Here is a 19,584-nt window from a genome sequence, read left to right as displayed (position 1 = left end):
TAATCACAACCAATCTATATACATTTGAAAAATAGTTGCATATACATATGGAACTTGCCACAACTTCAGAGTGCCCCAGAAGCTGATCCTTGCCAGCTAGGAACCCATCATTTTACCTTTATTCCGTTTTCAAGGTATATTCGGTTAGGTGCTAGTGTCTCCAATATATACTAGAGTGTTTTCTTTTCATGAAAAATGGACAACAATTGGCTAGACCTCAACCTTTATTGATGAAATTTCCCTTCTACCTTTCTAGACATGCACTTCATTAAAAATCACTTCATTAAATCTGAACGAGATTTTAAACTTGTTTAAGTGCTTTGATGCAATATTTTGTTTTTGTCAATTGTATATAATTTAACAATTATATATTCCTATTAAAGAATAGTTCTGAAAGGAAACTGTAGGAAAATGAATGGCTTGACTGAGGTCACATTTCAAGTTAGAGGCTGACCTGAGACTAGAACTTTATTTCTTAAAATGAATTCTGTTGCTTTCTCTCTTATCTTATGTTAACTAAGGGCTGTCTCTTTTTTAAAAAATCTTTTGGGCCGCTTGGGTGGCTCGGTTGGTTAAGTGTCCGACTTCAGCTCAGGTCATGATCCCACGGTTTGTGGGTTCGAGCCCCGCATTGGGCTCTGTGGTGACAGCTCAGAGCCGGGAGCCTGCTTTGGATTCTGTCTCCCTCTCTCTGCCCCTCCCCCGCAGGCACACATCCTTTTTCTCTCTCAAAATAAATAAATAGACATTTAAAAAAGCTCTTTTTAAGTAAACAAGTTCCCAGTGACCCTTCATCTCTCCCCCACCCCAGTGAAGTAGCAGGACTGTGCACAGACCTGTGCCTCTTTATTCTTCATCATCTTTGCCTCCCACTGGGGTCTTGAAATCCCGCTACCATCTACATACATTAAGAAATCAAGAGGGGCGCCTGGGTGGCGCAGTCGGTTAAGCGTCCGACTTCAGCCAGGTCACGATCGCGCGATCCGTGAGTTCGAGCGCGATCCGTGAGTTCGAGCCCCGCGTCAGGCTCTGGGCTGATGGCTCAGAGCCTGGAGCCTGTTTCCGATTCTGTGTCTCCCTCTCTCTCTGCCCCTCCCCCGTTCATGCTCTGTCTCTCTCTGTCCCAAAAATAAATAAACGTTGGAAAAAAAAAAAAGAAATCAAGATTATTCACTCCAGACAGCAGCTTCTCGGCTCTACAGATTAGCTTTTTTTGTGTGTGTGAACAAAGACTGGCACATCTGATCTATAGGATTTTTGTGCTTGTTTAATGGAATTTATTGAAAGCAACTCAGCAAAGCCATGTTTCTATGGGTAACCATGCCTCAGGAAAAGCCTGTGCTTAAACCCCAATATTAAATAGCATTCTGTGAAAGGCCGTCTTGCCTGAATGACCTCCCCTGCAGACACTTCGCAGGCATGGGAGAAAGCTGGCAGGGATCCATTTTGTTTATCTCAGTGTGGATTTTTTCCTTAGTCCCTGACATGGGTTAATTCTAAATTATAATCCAACCTGCTTCCTGGGGATCCCTGAGGAAATTTTGAGAGAGAATGCAACTTGTTTTGTGAACTGAACACCAAGTAGCTCATGTTTGGCCAAAGATGAAAAAAAAAAAAAGAAAAGAAAAAGAAAAACTCATGAGAAGAAACAAAATGAAACACTAGCAGTCTTTCTTCCCTATGGGCAGTGCAGGGTATGGGAGGACAGGGGGAGGGGGTGGGAAGTGTAAAGGAGGCAGCTGAGTTTATTTTTAACACCAAGTTAAAGGCATACTCTGTGTTCTTTCCTTTTAAAAATAGACTTTTAACCTCTTGAAACGTTTTGACTCTATTCTGCCTGTGGGGTAATACCCCTTTGTGGCTGGCAACTCCCACTGGATCTTTTCCCATTACAGACTTCCTGGCCAGGTAGTTAGGATGGAAAAACCCCAGAATATTTGGCCACAGAGCTCTTGATCAGCATATGCACATAGCTCCTGTGTGCAGGAAGGCTGATACACCCCTGCTGCTTACCTGGACCTTGAGCTTTGCCACATCCTTCAAAACTTGATGGTTACGAAAAGATGTCCTGTTTTTAAAATAGACTGAATTAGTGGATATAGTCTTTTTGAAGTCCATTGCAATAATTTATTCAATGAATTTATAAATGACACAACACACACATGCACGCCCCCCCCCCCCCACACAAAATTAGATGTATACGAGTAGCTATGATAATAGCTAATCTCTAACACTGGTTGAAGGCTTATGATTTGCCAGGCAACTGTTTCGTATACATTTAGGGCTTTGACCAATGCTCTCAATTTTACAATCCCATTTTACAGATGAAGAAACTTGAGCTCCGGGCTATTAAGTAACTTATGAAGATTATAATAAAGTCAGTGAGTGGTTTTGGGGGAGGGAATTCAAACTCAGGTAGTTAGGCAGATCAGGTCCACTGCTACTCCATATGGTAAGTCCATAATTAGAAAAGGAGCCTGTATCTTCAGACCACATTTGCTTCCGTCTGTTGGAAAGTTAATTAAACACTCGTTTTGTCAGAACAAGACATTTTATTTCCACTTGCAAGACAGTTACCATCATAAAAATGCAAATGTACAGTGTTGACAACTTGAAGGGTGCCCCTTTAGATGTGAAGCCCTTGTGCTATGCACAACCTGCACGAATGTACATGGTGGCCCTTTGCACACATACACAAACACATAAACCTCATGAACTGCAGGCAGGGGAAGTTTATGAAGAAAGAAACACATTGCTTTAATTTAAAAGGTTAGGGAACTAGTCTTTTAGTCTTTTACTAAAAGTAACTAGACTAATTTGATGTTAGTAACAGTTCTTCTACATGCCTCAGTCTAGAACTAGTACAACTCATGAGAAACTCTGAAACTTGTTTGTATTTGTACACAGTACAAAAGTGTTCTACTCCCACTTTCTTTTTCTTCTTCTCTGGGGAATAAACCTTGAGTTCACATTGGAACAGGTGGTTGATATGTATGAGTATGCACATGAGTGTGTTAAGGTTGGTGGGGGGAGAAATACAACAGTTTGCGAACCTAGGGAGATTTAAATTTTATTATGGAAATTTTCACAAATGTTCTGAAAGTAGACCAAAACGACATAATGAACCCCACTTACCCCCATGAACCTAACACCCAGATGCAATAATTATCAACTAAAGGCCAGCCTTGCTTCCTCTATGTTTCTATTTATGCCTCCTTTTTGAAGCAAATTCTAAACATCATATCATTTTATCATCACATTATTCTCAAATATTATCAAAATATTTCAGTACATTTCTCTACCAGATGTAAACTGTTTTTTTTTTTAAAACCACAATACCATTATTACATTCAAACAGAAATAGCAGTAAGTCCTTGATGTTGTCATACACCCAACTGATGTTCAAATTTTCAGTTGTCTTCCAAGTGTTCCAAATTTTCTTCTGTTTTTTTGTTTGTTATTTTCACCTCGTGTTTGTTTGAAATGGGAATCAACTGAGTTCTAACGTCACATTGGTTGTCATACCTCTTAAGTCTCTTGGAATCTACAAGCTCTCCCTTCATCTCATTTTTCTACAGCTTGTATTTTGCTGTTGTGTGGATATGGCGTCCTCACAATATAGCTTAACACATTTCTCCGTAGCAGAGTCCTTTCTGACAGTAGTCCAGGCATCTGTATATTCTTGGGTGAACTTGAGCCACAGTGAGGCTTGGAAAGGACTAGGAAAAAAATGCTCAGTGTCCTCTCCTCGATTTTTGAACGTTTTGGCTTGAGAAACAAAACTCTCAGGAACTTTCGATTGTCCACCATCTGTAGACAGGTAAAGAGTGCCAGCTTGCATGTTCAGGGCAGGTAGACTCTCCTGAGTAATTTAGGGGCTCCAGGAGCACAGTTTCTCATCCAGGCTTGAGAGAGGACAATAGACGTGAATTGGTGGCCTAGAGAAAACGAGAATCTCCCAGCTGGGGGGAATTTGGTTTCAGTCGGGATCATGTGGAAACCAGTTACCAGCAGGCAAATCGCCAATGAACTGGCAAAGCCTCCGTTTTGAGTGCTTGAATAAGACAGTGCTTAACTTAAGTGGAGTTTAATTAACTGGTTAAACCAAATGTTCTGTGGATACTTGATTGATGTTAAATCTACATGTCTTCAGTGGATTGTGAAATGAACACATTGGATTCATTTTGAGGTTTTGTTTTGTTTTTCATTATAATAATCATAATTATTATTATTATTATTTTAATATTCTAGCTTTGCTGAAGAAATTAAATGAAGGTCAGTAGTTTCACCAGCTCATGGTCCTGTTCTCCACAAGGATCTATCACACCAATGCTGTTGGTAGTAAAAGGTGACCTTGCCTTTGCTGTGGAAGAAACAGCGATGTTATCTGTCCTAGGCTGCTCTGCTTCTTGGCCATTAGTCCAGGATTTCCTTCTCCTGTGACTCCTGAAGCCTCAAAATAATAACAGAGCATTACATTTTCCTGGTAAGGTTAGGGTTTCGAGCTGTTCCCTTTCCCACATCCACATCTGTCATGAGCATGTGCCCCAGCCCCCCCATGGCCTCCTTGCCCTATTCCAGCCGCCAGGAGGGGTGCTTCCCAGGCGCTTGCTAACAGAGAGGCTCGGGTTAAGATCTGCCCTGCAACCTCATTGGCTAGCTGGGTGACCTTGGGTAGGTCACTTGAGTCTCTGAGAGCTAATATCTTTACCTGTAAAATAAAGATTGTATCATCTGCTTTGCCTCCCACATGAGGATGTTATGAAGACCAACTTAAAAGCATTAATGTAGGTGAAAGTCCTTCACTAAACTATGAAACATCACACAGGTGCCCTTGATGCCTGCTGCTTGATATCTCCACCCACATTTATCCAGTCCTGCCTGGCAGTGGAGAAGAAATTAAAATCTAGAGTCAAATAAGGCTCCGTTGCTTTTTAGCTTTATCCTTTGGGGCAAGTCATACTCTGAGTCTTGGTCCCTCATAAATAAACTGGGGACATTTTTATCTGGCATTCATTTATTTACCTCTTTACACCTTGACTCGGTGTTGTTATGAGGACTAAAGTTTAGATAACAGATGTAAAGCCCCTAACGTAGATTTGGCCCCCAGTAGGTCCTCAACAAATGACAATTCTTTTTCCCTCCCTGCTCTTGGCAATTGTACTACAGTATGACCCAGCTGACATGCCTTCCTTTATAAAGGAAGGGCTCTTCCCCTAGATGGCTGAGGACAGGAGGACAGGGCCGTCTGCTAGCCTTTCCATCCTTACTTACAAGGATGCTTGCTCATAGCCCAGACATCTTTAAATTCTCTTTGTAAGTCAGTCGGCTAAGGAGTTACATAATGGAATTTTGCTCCTATATTACTTGGGAATAAAGATTCCTCAACAGCCTGTGTGAAAAAACCCCAAATGTTTGGTTGACTGCAAAATTAACACGAGTTAGTGGTGTGATGGAGTGAAAAGAACATCAGTGTATTTTAGGAAGCACAGTAAGGACCCATCCTACTTGTGTAGGTCAGACCATACCTGGGGTAAAGGATTCAGTTTAGCAGGTTGGTACACTGGGATGGATCACTAGAAGGGGTGGGGGGAGGATAACAAAGGGCTTGTGATCCAAAATATTTGAGTAACTATTAGAAAGACTGAGGATACTTAAGCTGCAGAAGATATATTTCAGGAGAGATATGTTATTGTCTTCTGTTCTTTGAATGGACTGAGCAATTAGAGAAAATAGATCACCACCACTTTGCATTTATGCAAGAGTACAAATTTCTAAGGAGTATATATAAGCATGCATTTGAGGTTATGTGGTTTCACAGGAAGGAATTAGGGACAGTAGACAAAAGTTGTTGGGGAATAGTTCTAGTGGTCTTTCTATTTCTATTCCTACTTCAAACTCTGGGCTATTGTAGGAATGGGCCATTACAACTCATTTAAAACTGGGCTTCCTGGTGGCCAGTCTCAGCATGGTATTACATTCAAAAGATACTCAAAACAATATTGAAATTAGGAATTGAAAAGCAACATAACCACAAATATACTGGAAATTAAAACAGGTAACAAGGGACAATCACATACAGCTTTAGGTCAATTTTCTAGAAAACTGTAATTAATTAAAACTGACTCAAGAGGAAATAAATGACCTAAGTCTAATGACCTTGGGGTGCCTGGGTGGCTCTGTCAATTGACTGAGTCAGTGACTTCAGCTCAGGTCATGTCATGATCTTGTGGTTCATGGGTTCGAGCCCAGCATTGGGCTCTGTGCTGACAGCTCAGAGCCTGGATCCTGCTTTGGATTCTGTGTCTCCCTCTTTCCCTCTGGTTCTTCCACCATTGTGCTCTCTCTCTCTCTCAAAAGTAAATAAATAAACATTAAAATTAAAAAAAAAATCCTACGACCTTGAAAGACATTAAATCAGTGATTAAATCTATTCACATTATGAATTAAGATATAGTTAGTTTCTTACAGGCAAATTTTACCAAATTTATAAGAACATATAATCCCAATCTTCTATGAACACTCCAGAGAATATAAATAGAGCATGAAAATAAACAGTACCTTAAAACTCATTTTGTTAGACTGGAACAAACCTGAATCCAAAATAAGACAAGGATAATAGGGAAAATTGTAAGCCAACCTTACTTCTATTTCTTTTGTTGTTGTTTAAAATTTTTATTTTATTTTAAACTTTTGTTTAAAATTCTGCTTCAGTTTCAGAAGTAGAATTGAGTGATTCATCACTTACATATAATACCCAGTGCTCATCACAAGTACCCTCATTAATACCCATTGCCCATTTAGCCCATCGCCCTGCCCACCTCCCCTCCATCAACCCTCAGTTTGTTCTTTATAGTTAAGAGTCTCTTACGGTTTGCTTCTGTCTCTTTTATTTCCCCCTTCCCCTCTATTCATCTGTTTTGTTTCTTAAATTCCACATATGAGTAAAATCATATGGTATGTGTCTTTCTCCGACTGACTTATTTCAGTTAGCATAATACACTCTAGCTCTATCCACATCATTGCAAAAGACAAGATTTCATTCTTTTTGATGGCTGAGTAATATTCCATTGTATATATACACCACATCTTCTTTATCCATTCTTCAGTCAATGGACACCTGAGCTCTTTCCATACTTTGGCTATTGTTGATAATGCTGCTATAAACATTGGTGTGCATGTGCCCCTTTGAATCAGCATTTCTGTATCCTTTGGGTAAATACCTAGTAGTGCAATTGCTGGGTCATAGGGTATTCCTATTTTTAATTATTTGAGGAACCTCCATACTGTTTTCCAGAGTGGCTGCACCAGTTTGCATTCCCACCAGCAGTGCAAGAGGGTTCCTCTTTTTTCATATCCTGGCCAACATCTGTTGTTGCCTGAGTTGTTAATGTTAGCCATTCTGACTGGTGTGAGGTCATATCTCATTGTGGCTTGGATTTTTATTTCCCTGATGATGAGTGATGTTGAGCATCTTTTCATGTGTCCTTTGGACATCTGGATGTCTTCTTTAGAAAAATGTTTATTCATGTCTTTTGCCAATTTCTTAAGTGTATTGTTTGTTTTTTGGGTGTTGAGTTTGAAAAGTTCTTTATCAGTTTTGGATACTAACCCTTAATCTGATATGTCATTTGCAAATATCTTCTTCCATTCCATAGGCTGCTTTTAGTTTTCTTGATTGTTTCTTTGCTGTGCAGAAGCTTTTTATCTTGATCGAGTCCCAGTAGTTCATTTTTGCTTTTGCTTCCTGCCAACCTTACTTCTAAATATAAAGGTATAAATTCTGATAAAATTCATCAAAATCAGTGACTTAATGAAAATAATACGCTAGTGGGTTTATCCAAGGAAAGCTAGGATTGTTTAATGTTAGGAAAATCTATTACTATAATTTATCAGATTAACAAATTGAAAAGGGAAAGAGCAAAGGAAAAAGCACATAATTATCTTAATAGAGGCAGAAAAATCTTTTGTTAAAATAGGATACTCTTTCATATTAAAAAAGATAGGAAATACAAATAGTAAGGAATTTTATTTTGTATATATTTATGTCACAAAACTGGAAATTATTCTGAGTATTGGGCACTATTTGATCTAGCAAATGTAGATTGTCCATTTCAGGGAACAATTTTGGAATGGAAATCTCATCCCAGATTCTCCTTGGTAAAGGCAAAAACATACCCTTTCACTGTTACTTGAGCCTGACATTTAAAAAAAATTAGTTTTACAGCTTTATTGAAGTATATGTAATAAGTATACCAAAAGCTGCACATATTTATATAATTTTATGAGTTTGGACATAAACATTCACTTCTGATAGCACCACAATCATGGTAATATACATATCCATCACCTCCAAAAGTTTCCTTGAGTCCCTTTGCTGTTTTTCTGTGTGTGTGGTAAAAACGCAACATGAGATCTTCCCTCTTAGCAAGTTTTTAAGTGCACGAGCCCATACCGTTAACTATAAAAACTATGTTGTAAACAGATCTCCAGAACTTCAGCATTTCATATAAGTGTAACATTATGCTCATTGAACATCTCATTTCCCTTTTCCTCCATCTCCTGGAAACCATTCTATTTTCTTTAAAAACATTTTTTTTTAATGTTTATTATTTTGAGAGAGACAGACCGTGAACAGGGGAGGGGCAGAGAGAGAGAGGGAGACACAGAATCTAAAGTAGGCTCCAGGCTCCGAGCTGTCGGAACAGAGCCAGACGCGGGGCTCAAACCCACGGCCTGCAAGATCATGGCCAGAGCTGAAGGTGGACGCTCAACTGACTGAGCCACCCAGGTGCCTTTCTGTTTTCTATATGAGTAGAATCATGGGATTATTTGTCCTGCTGTGACTGACTTATTCACTTAGTATAATATCTTCCAGGTCCATTTATGTTGCTGCAAATTGTAGGATCTACTTCTTTTTTAAGGCTGGATAATGTGCCTCTGTATGTATATACCACATTTTATTTATCCATTCTTCTGTCAATAGACATTTGGGTTGTTCCATATGTTGGCTGTTGTGAATAATGCTAGAATGAATGTGGGAGTACATGGATCTCTTTGAGATCCTGATTTCATTTCTTCTGGATGCTCCCAGGAGTGGGATTGCTGGATCGTGTGGTAGTTTCACTTCTAAGTTTTTGAGTAACTGGGGCACTTCCATAGTGTTTTCCATGTGGTTGCATCACTTCATATTTCCACCAACAGTGTATGGTGGGTTCCGATTTCTCAACATCCTTGCCAACACTTGTTACCTTTCATTCTTTCATAACAGCTATCCTAATAGGTGTGAGATGATATCTCCTTATGGTTTTTATTTGTATTTCCCTGATGATTGGTGATGTTGAACACCTTTTCATATACCTGCTAGCTGTTTGTATTTCTTCTTTGGAGAAATATCTATTCAAATCTTTGCCCATTTTTTAATTGGGTTATTGGGGATTTTATTGTTTTGGTATTGAGTAGGGGTAGTTCTTTTTTTAATGTTTATTTATTTATTTTAAGAGACAGACACACAGAGAGAGAGAGTATGCATGGGCAGGAGAGGGGCAGAGAGAGGGAGAGAGAGAGAAGAGTGAGGGAGAGAATCCATGCTCTATGGAGAATCTATGTTGGTCTTGATCCCATGACTGCATGACCTGAGCCAAAACCAAGAGTTGGATGCCAAACCAAATGAGCCACCCAGGCACCTCTAGGGTGAATTATCTTAATTGAATAAATATATCTATCAGAAACTTGTAGCAAACATTATATTTACTGGTGAAAGTTTGGAATTATCCCTTCTAATATTAGGAATAAAAAAGCTGCCCATTATCACTGTTTCCATCCAGTCACTATTTGAAGATCCCAACCAGAGCACTAAGAGAAGAAAAGAAAAGCCTTGAGGATTGGAAAAGAAAACAAAAACAAAAGTATCACTACTGATAGGAATATTACTGCATTTATAGAATCTAAGAAAAAATACAAACAAGCTATTGGAATGAGTATAAGATATCAGCATGTTACTAGATACAAGATTAGTATAAAAAGAATTTACATTCCTGTACAATATCAATAAATAATTAATAAATTAAATATTATAAAAAATGCCAGTTCTCTCCAAATTAGTTAATAAATTCAAAACAATCCCAATCAAAATCCCAAATGATTTTTTTTTTGTATACTTGACAAGATGATCCAAAAAGTCATATGGAAGAGCAAAGGAAAAACAAGTGTGAAGAAGACCAAAATGGGAAAGCTCATGGGATCAAGCCCCGTGTCTGGCTCTGTGCTGAACATGGAGCCTACTTAAGATTCTCTGTCTCTGTCTCTGTCTCTGTCTCTCTGTCTCTCTCTCGGGACACCTGGGTGGCTCTGTTAGTTATGTGTCCGACTTTGTTTCATGTCATGATCTAGCAGTTAGGTTTGTGAGGTAGAGCCCCACATTGGGCTCTTTGCTGTCAGCAAAGAGCCTGCTTCAGACCCTCCGCCTCCCTCCCTTTTTGCCCCTCCCCCACTTGCCTGTGTGTGCTCTCTCTGTCTCTCTCTCTCTCTCAAAAATAAGTAAAAACATTAAAAAAAAAAAAAAGATTCTCTCTGTGGTGCCTGGATGGCTCATTCATTAAGCGTCTAACTCTTAATTTTGGCTCAGGTCATGGTTTCCTGGTTGGTGGGTTTCAAGGCCCATGAGGAGCTCTGTGCTGACGGCACGGAGCCTGCTTGAGATTCTCTGTCTCCCTCTCTCTCTGTCCTCCCCCTGCTGGCACACGCTCTTTCTCTCTCTCTCAAAAATAAGTAAATTAGGGACGCCTGGGTGGCTCAGTCGGTTGGGCGTCTGACTTCGGCTCAGGTCATGATCTCGCAATTTGTGAGTTCGAGCCCCGTGTCGGGCTCTGTGCTGACAGCTCAGAGCCTGGGGCCTGCTCCAGATTCTGCACCTCCTCTCTCTCTCTCTGCCCCTCCTCTCTCTCTCTCTCTCTCTCTCTCTCTCTCCAAAATAAATAAACATTAAAAAAATTAAAAAAAAATAAGTAAACAAACATTTTAAAGAAAGATTTTCTCTCTCTTTTTCTTTCTTCTTCTGCCCCTCTCCCCCACTCATGCTCCCTCTCTCTCTAAAAGTAAATCTTTTAAAAGCAACTTTCATAAAAGAAAATATTTGAGAATATTTTTATGACCACAGTGAGGAAAAAATTGAACAAGAAAAAAAAATAAGTGATGATACATTTGGCTACATTCTGATTAAAAGCTTCATGACAGGGGCACCTGGGTGGCTCAGTTGGTTGAGTGTGCAACTTCGGCTCAGGTCATGATCTCGTGGTTCACAGGTTCCAGCCCCACTTCGGGCTCTATGCTGACAGCTCAGAACCTGGAGTCTAGTTTGGATTCTGTGTCTCCCTCTCTCTCTGTCCCTCCCTTGCTCATGCTCTGTCTCTGTCTCTCTCTGAAAAATAAATAAAAACATTAAAAACATTTTTTTAATTAAAAAAACTTAATGACAAAATATGCCATAAAAACTAAAATGATGAGACACAGGCCAAAAGAAGATATTTGGAACATATAATAAATACAAATGATTATTACTCAGGAGATTTAAAGAATACCTACAAATCAATATGAAAAGGGTAAGGGAAAGAATAAGTAGTTTACAGAAGACAAGACTTGAATGGCCAATTCAAAAATTCTGATGCATATTGCTGACATTATTGAGCACTAACCATATATGGTTCTAGATGCTTTCCATGTGTTAACACACTGAAATGTTGCAATAAATGCATGAGGCTGGTACTACCAACTCTTTCCTCTTCCAGAGAGGGAAAATAGGACCCAAGCTCATACAACTAGTAAGTGATAAAGCCAGGATTTGGATACCAAGAGTGATGCTCAAAACTGGGCTCTTAACCAACTGTGCTATTTTGGCAACTTAAAAAAAAATCTGACAATATTCATTGTTGGCAGTGAGTGGGGCAAAATGGAAACAACTGTATACTGCTTATGGAAGTGTAAATTGATACAACTTCTTAGTTGGAGAGCAATTTTACTTTACAAATAAAGTTGAAGATACATGTTACCCTTGAACCCAGCAATTCCACATCTAGGTCCACAGCCTAAAGTCTCACAAGGAAAATGTACAAGAATGTTCATTGTAGTGTTGCTTGTAAAGGTGGAAAAATACAGTGTGAAATATTCATGCAATGGAATTCGAATATGAAATAATCTAGACAAATCCTCAAAACATAATGTTAATGCGGAAAAAGGTGGAAAAGGATGTATACAAAGTATGATACCATTCATATAATAAAGTTTAAAAGCATTTTTAAAAGCATGAAAACACATGATTTACACATGTAGTACAATCATAAAGCATGGAACACATAAAACTTGGAATTCAGGAAAATGGGTACCATTGCAAAGGGGAGTGGAAATTCGGATGGGGGGTTGTGCAGGGAGCATCAGTTGTATCCAAAATACTGTATTTCTTTTAAAAATTGAGAAAATATGGCAGGATATTAACATATGACACAACTGGGTGGTAAACATATTCTATTATTTTCTGTACTTTCACCTGCCCTGCCCATGTTTCTTACCTCACCTTTCACTCTATCCCCTTCCATGCTGCTGCCCCATGGAGCCTCCTGCCCTTCATTGGTCAAGCTATGCCTCTCCATTCCACAATTTCATCTATGCTTCTCCCTCACCTGGGAATGCCCTTCTCTCCTTAAAGGGAAACACACAAAAACAGAACAAACAAAAAACCCTGTTCGTCTTCTGTGACTTGAAATATTTCATTCAGAAAAATACTTGAAAGCATACGCATATTCATAACATCATTATTCACAATATACAGATGGTGGAAAAGTAACCCTAAGTATCCATGAATAAATGGATGAGTAAATAAAGAAAGTGACAGATACATACAATGGAATATTATTCAGTTTAAAAAGGAAGGAATTCTGACACATTCTACAACATGGATGAACCTTGAAGACATTATGCTAAGTGAAGTAAGCCAGTCACCAAAGGCCAAATATTGTATGATTCAACCCCTAGGGAGGCCCCTAGAGTAGTCAGAAAGTAGAATGGTGGTTGCCAGGAGCGGGAGGAGTGGGGAACGGGGAGTCCATGTTTCAGGGGGACAGAGATTCAGTTTTTGCAAGATGAAAAGAGATCTGGAGATGTGCTGGTGGCTGCACAACAGTGTGAATGTACTTAAAGCCACTGAACTGTACATTAAAAAATGGTTAAAGTGGTGTTATATGTACTTTACCAACATAAACAATACAAAAGAGAAATACTTGAAAGGCAACATATAATATTATTAGAACTTATCCAGAGTCCCTCAGAGGGAGATTCCATCTCTCTCTCTCATGATGATTCTCAGCCTCCTAACCCCCCAGAGGGATGCCCTCCTCTGTCCTCTCGCTCTGTGGATGTGTTCTGTTTTCCCAGCAGTATCTCCACTTTCCCACTAAGGAAAACCCATCTTGCCTTCCTGGCTTCTCCGATTCTGCTACCTTCCATTACCCCAGTGACCACAGTAGAGTCCACGGTGCTTCTCCACCCCTCTGGACAAGACCCTGACCTCTGAGCTCCTGCTCAGACTCGATTTCCAGCTTCTCCATCTATGGTCATCCCCCACTAGAGCTCTGAGTCTGTCTTCAGAGTTGCAAACTTACTTCCTGTCTGGTTTCTTCCTGGGCCTGATGATTTGAATTTGGTACCTTGACCCTGTTCCAAAGTGTAACCAGGATTAACTCCGCTATTCTGCTTTGTGAGAAGAACGGAGTCTTCAGTTTCTGCCAACGAACCGTGATACCATTTCATGGTTTACCAAATCTGGACTTGCTTGTTATCATGAAATCGCTTTAAAGCCTGTGGGACAACCTATTTAAATGCCAATAAAGGTTTCTCTGTTTTCATGTATATGCATAGAAAATGGCCAAAACTGATTAACAGAGGTTACCAGGAGAAAGGCATTCATTCATTGGGTCTGTGACAGGGGCTGAGGGAGTAGAGAGGGAAAAATTCACTTTTCAATTCTCACCTTCTCGAATCTTTTACAGTAAACATGTATAACTTTTACAATAAGAATAAATATTTGCAACGAAACAGCGTTCTAAATGGTACAATAAGCTCTTAGTAGCTCTAGAGGCAGCTGCAAGCTAGGAGAAATCATTTTAAGGACATGCAGTTTCAAATCCAGTAGGAAAGTGGCAAGGGCAGGGTATTTCCTAATTTGAAAAGGACGTTTGTGAGCGAGTCACTGTGTGGATGTAGAGATGAATTATAGAGCTGTCATTCTCATCCGGCAGCTGCCTCTGACTCTGAAAGCAATTTAGGGGAAAGCCAAGTGGAATGGAGCCCTGCCCCTTTAATTAGCCCCAGGAGCCAGGTAAGGTAAATATTTGTGGCTGAAACAGCATGAATCCATGGAAGTCGGGATTTCAGCCTAGAAGCATTGCACTGCCAAGTTGCTATGAAACCCAGAAAGCTGGAGCTATGTTCTGCCTCAGAAAGTGCTTCTGAGTTTAAGAGAAGGAGGAAGCATCACAAGCAGAGTGGTGGTTTTAAGGCCTATGTGTTCATGACGTTGGTGAGGGTATACCTATGCCTTATGCTACGTCATAAATTATACCTCTTTTTATTTTACCTCGATATTGATTTCTATTTAAAAACATCAGTGCTCCAAATGTAGACATATTTAACTTGCTGTATTTATTAACTCATTCTCTGGTTTCCAGCGATATTAAATATAAATCAGATCTTGGTATTGCCCTGCTCAAAACTTGTCAATGCCTTTCTGTTGTTTCTCTCAGGAAAAAAAAATCCTGACTCCCGTAGCTGCATATGCAAGGTGACTGAAAAATTTAGCTTCCAACCTGGGATGGCTCTTAATATTTATGGTGGGGACACAGGTATAATGAGGACTCTTCTAGAAAAACCAAGATGTATCCATGAAGTTCTGTTGGATGTAGCACCTAGCCTCATCTTTTACCATCCCCATATGCTCACTTGGCACTGGGTATGCTGGTCTCCCTTCTGTTGCTTCAAGAAGCTATCGTGGGGTCTTTGAGGCCCCCTGGATCATGCTCATGTCTGCTTTATTTATCTATGGGGTCTTAGATGTCAGCTTTTCAGAGAAGCCTTCCCTGACCACCCACTATAAATTGAGGTCTCCCCAGTTACTCTGTATTTCATCTCTCTGCACATTTCCATCATCATACCTAATAAACAATGAAAAACAAGATCCTAGTTTCTAAGGATCTTGATTTATGTATTTGTTTATTATCCGTATCAACTACCAGAATGAGGCCAGGACTTGTCTGTCTTGTTCACTGGCCTAGCACATGGTAGGGACTCAACAAACACATGGCAAATGAATGAATGATGAGATGAAGGTCTTTAAGTTGGATGCCCACTCCCTTGGTTCTCAACATATGAGCAAGGTCCATTTTCAGTAGATGAGAATGAACTGAAACAGAGAAAAGCAGAGGGAAGTGAAAGAAAGAGAATGAGAGAGAGAGAGAGAGAGAAGGGGGGAGTGGGCTGACGTTGGACAAGTCCTTGGTTACAAGCCCTATGGATATACAATTTATCCTATACTTCTTCCTTAATGGGGTGAGATTCAAATATATTGTAAATAACCTCTCCTCCCCTTGCTTAACCTTATGTAATTTAGAATTGAGTTTGGGGTTCCATTTTGAAACCCAAGACTTCTAGAAAAACATAACCTATTTCCTTTGGAATATATATATTTTTTTAAAGGAAATGTGGCAGAATATGTTAACTGTGTCCGATTATCTATTTTTACCTTCTTCCTTGGGAAGTTAAGGGAGGATGTATTAGTTTCCCTCTGCTGCTGTAAGAAATTGCTGCAAAATTAGGAGATTAGCACAACACAAATTTCTTGTCTTATAGTTCTGGAGGTCAGAAGTCTAAAATGAGTTGACAGGGCTGTGTCCCTTCTGGAGGCTGTAGGATAGACTTTCTTTCCCTTTTCCAGCTTCTAAAGGCTACATTCATTTCTTGGCTCTGGACCCCTTTCTCGCATCACTCTGACCTCGGCTTCCATTGTCACATCTCCTCTTACTCTCACCCTTCTGCTGCCCTTCATAAGGATCCTTGTGATTACATCGGGGCCACTTGATAATCTAGGATAAATTCCCCATCAAGATCTTTAACTTATTCATATCTTCCAAGTCCCTTTTTCTGTGTAAGGTAACATATTTATCAGTTTCAGAGGTTGGGACATGGCATCTTTAGCGGGCCATTATTCTGTCTGCCATGAGAGGCATGCCCCTTTTTTACCTGTTTCCTTTTGATGACTGGGATGTAGGTATAACAGATGGAGTTCAAGCAACCACCTTGAGCCATGGTTTGGAAGTCACCTGGTAAGGAAAGGAGAGTAGCAATGTTGAAGGCTCTGGGTCTCTGATAATTTTGTAATGCTAACCATACCCGTTCTGGACTGCCAGTCTGTTGACTTCTTTTAGGTTATTTTCAGTTTTCTAAACCAGATTCATACAATTACATTCTTTACACTCTTACATTCTCTTCACCTGGTTATATAGCCCACCTATGTTTCCATGCTCTTAAGTATTTTACAAAAGCTTGAGTTTTGATGACAGTATAGTACTCCAATTGTTATTTAAAGATTCTCCAACTATTTGACAATTAAATTGTTTGCAACTTTCTTTTGCTATCATAAATTAAAAGTTCCAGATTTTAGAGTGCCTGCATGGCTCAGGTGGTTAAGCTTCTTTGGCTCAGGTCATGATCTCGCAGCTTGTGAGTTTGAGCCCCACATCAGGCTCTCTGCTGTCAGCACAGAGCTCGTTTTGGATCTTCTGTTCCGCACCCCCCCCCCCCGCCCCGCCACCTTCCCTACACCCTTGTGCTCTCTTTCTCTCTCAAAAATAAATAAACATTTAAAAAAAGTTCCAATTTTTAAATAGAGGATTCTGAGAGGAATTCATAGCTTTATATGTATGTCACATCATAGCACATGCTCATATTTGACCATTAAAGATCTAAGTCTGTTTACCTTGATTAAATGAACAGCATCTACAGGAAAATCTTTAACTTCACATCTCCCGAATTTGAAAATCTAAATCCAGTAAGGTGGCAGGAACATCACGAATGTAACATTTTAAAAATTACCCAAAGTGACAATAACATTGTCTAGGCAATTTAAAAAAATGAAAGTTTTATATACTTGAGTAAAACCTGATTTTATTAAATATTTTTATGTTGATTTTTTCTGCAAAGAAGATTGTAGGGGGAAACATGAGCCCTTTGTACTCTAACTCCCCAGTGGGCAATAATAAATTATGTTATTCTGTCAATATCCCACACAAATAGCACATTAGGCAATCTATATTGTTTCCCTGAATAACTGTCATAAAAGAAGTTCAAAGAAACACAAATATAGGTCAGCGATAAGAACTCTTTTGTAATATGCAGTCACAAAGGTAACTATAGTGAAGATCAAGTCCACAACATATCTCTCTGTGAAATAGCTTTCACCTGCCAGTAAAATTTAATATGTTATTTATTTATCTATTTATTTAGCTCATCACTCTTAATGTCCTTAATGTCCTTACCCTTTATTTTTCTTCACTATATTCTTTACTACTTAATATTGTATATTTATTTGTTTACTGGTTTTGCTTACCTCACTAAAATGTAAAGTCCATAAGGCAGGGTCCTGTCTACCTTATCCACTAGAGTATCCACAGTGTCCAGTCACAGATGCCAGCTGTAAGATAAAAAGGTCCTGGAGGTGAGACCAAAGGGATATATCTTGGCTGGATCCTGGAGGAACTGCAAGGACTCTGACTGGATTCTGAGGCAGTGAGAAGTCACAGAAGGACATAAGTGGGCAGTTGGGGAATGGCGAGTGAGATGATTAGGTTTGGATTTTAGATAATAATAACTCTGGGTTTGGTGTGGAGAAAGGGTATAGGGAGGGGGGACAGTCTGGTGGCAGGAAGACTAGTGAGGAAGCTATTATGACTTTCCAGGTGCATGAAGATGAGAGCCCAAGCTAGAAAGTTGGTAATAAATGAGAGCAATAATAATGATGATTACTTTAGCAAAGTTTTATGCAGTCACTGAAATCCATTTCCCAGGCTCCTTTGCAGTTAGGTGTGGCCATGTGATTATGTTCTACACAGTAGAATGTGAGCAGAAATAATGAGCTCTAATTCCAAGTGTGACCCATAGAAATTTCCCATGTACACTCCTCTCTGTTCTTTCCTTTTTCTGGCTAATAGGGATGGAGAAGCCATGTATTGGAGATAAATGGGAATCCTTTAATGTAGAACCTGGTAAAGCCATGTAGAGAAAATTTGCCCCAGTTGACAAAGAACACTTTGGAATGTTACATAAACGAGGAATAAATATCTGTTGTGTTTGAATCAGTGGACAATTTTAGCTTTATTTATTATAGCAGTTAATATTATCCCAACGAATTTAAACACTCAATTTTGGCTAGGCACCATTCTTAATACTTGAGATATGATAGCTCATTTAATTTCCACGACAATCCATTGAGTAACAATTTGTTAATTATTATCCCCAAATTACAGATGAAGAAACTGAGATACAGAGGGGATATGTAACCTACTAATGTTACAAAGCTGGGAAATGAGAAAGTCAAGTTTGAGAGTTCTGCCTCCAACATTTTAAGCAATATCTGATAGTGGAGATGGATGAGGATTAATAGGTTTTTAAAAAATGTTTATTTATTTTTGAGAGAAAGAAAGAGGGAGGGGCAAAGAGAGAGGGAGAGAGAGAATCCCAACCAGCTATCAGCACAGTGCCTCCACACAGGGCTCAAACTCACAACATGTAAGATCATGATCTGACCAGAAATCAAGGGCCAGATGCTTAAATGACTGAGCCACCCAGGCACCCCCATTTTTTTAATTAATAGTTTTTTTTTTTAATTTTTAATTTTTTTTTTCAACGTTTATTTATTTTTGGGACAGAGAGAGACAGAGCATGAACGGGGGAGGGGCAGAGAGAGAGGGAGACACAGAATCGGAAACAGGCTCCAGGCTCTGAGCCATCAGCCCAGAGCCCGACACGGGGCTCGAACTCACGGACCGTGAGATCGTGACCTGGCTGAAGTCGGACGCTTAACCGACTGTGCCACCCAGGCGCCCCGAGTTTTTTTTTTAATTTTTAAACAATTTTTTAATCTTTTATTATTTTTTTAAATTTAAATCCAAGTTAGTTAACATATAGTGTAATAATGGTTTCAGGAATAATAGAATTTAATGATTCATCACTTACTTACAACCACCCAGTGCTCATCCCAACTAGTGCCTTCCTTAATACCCATTGCACATTTAGCCCATCCCCCCACCCAGCATCCCACCAGCAACCCTCAGTTTGTTCTCCATATTTAAGAGTCTCTTATGGTTTGTCTCCCTCTCTGTTTTTATCTTATTTTTCTGTCCCTTTCCCTATGTTCATCTGTTTTGTTTCTTAAAACTCCACATATGAGTGAAATCATATGATATTTGTCTTTTTCTGATTGACTTATTTCACTTAGCACAATAAACACTCTAGCTCCATCCACATCATTGCAAATGGTAAGAT

The 19,584-nt window shown here is 39.5% G+C and overlaps 1 protein-coding gene and 1 long non-coding RNA gene across 5 annotated transcripts in view; one reads left to right on the top strand and one right to left on the bottom strand.

Moving 5' to 3' along the window:
• Positions 1-19,584, top strand: part of EEA1 (early endosome antigen 1) — a 492,836-nt gene that overhangs the window by 176,814 nt on the left and 296,438 nt on the right. The gene's annotated exons all lie outside the window — the stretch shown is intronic.
• Positions 123-18,036, bottom strand: LOC113602785 (uncharacterized). 3 transcript variants are annotated; one of them, XR_008300400.1, is made up of 6 exons: positions 17,651-18,036; positions 16,285-16,364; positions 12,564-12,693; positions 11,242-11,415; positions 2,014-2,068; positions 123-898 (listed from the first exon to the last, which is right to left on the bottom strand). It is a non-coding gene; the product is annotated as an uncharacterized LOC113602785 (long non-coding RNA). The 3 variants fall into 3 exon arrangements; XR_003424295.2 differs by lacking the exons at positions 123-898; positions 2,014-2,068 and having other exon boundaries at positions 11,057-11,415; XR_008300401.1 differs by lacking the exons at positions 123-898; positions 2,014-2,068 and having other exon boundaries at positions 11,057-11,415; positions 12,569-12,693.

The sequence above is a fragment of the Acinonyx jubatus genome, chromosome B4, assembly GCF_027475565.1.
Source record: "Acinonyx jubatus isolate Ajub_Pintada_27869175 chromosome B4, VMU_Ajub_asm_v1.0, whole genome shotgun sequence".
Lineage (NCBI taxonomy): Eukaryota > Metazoa > Chordata > Mammalia > Carnivora > Felidae > Acinonyx > Acinonyx jubatus.
This window is presented reverse-complemented; position numbering and strand designations above follow the sequence as displayed.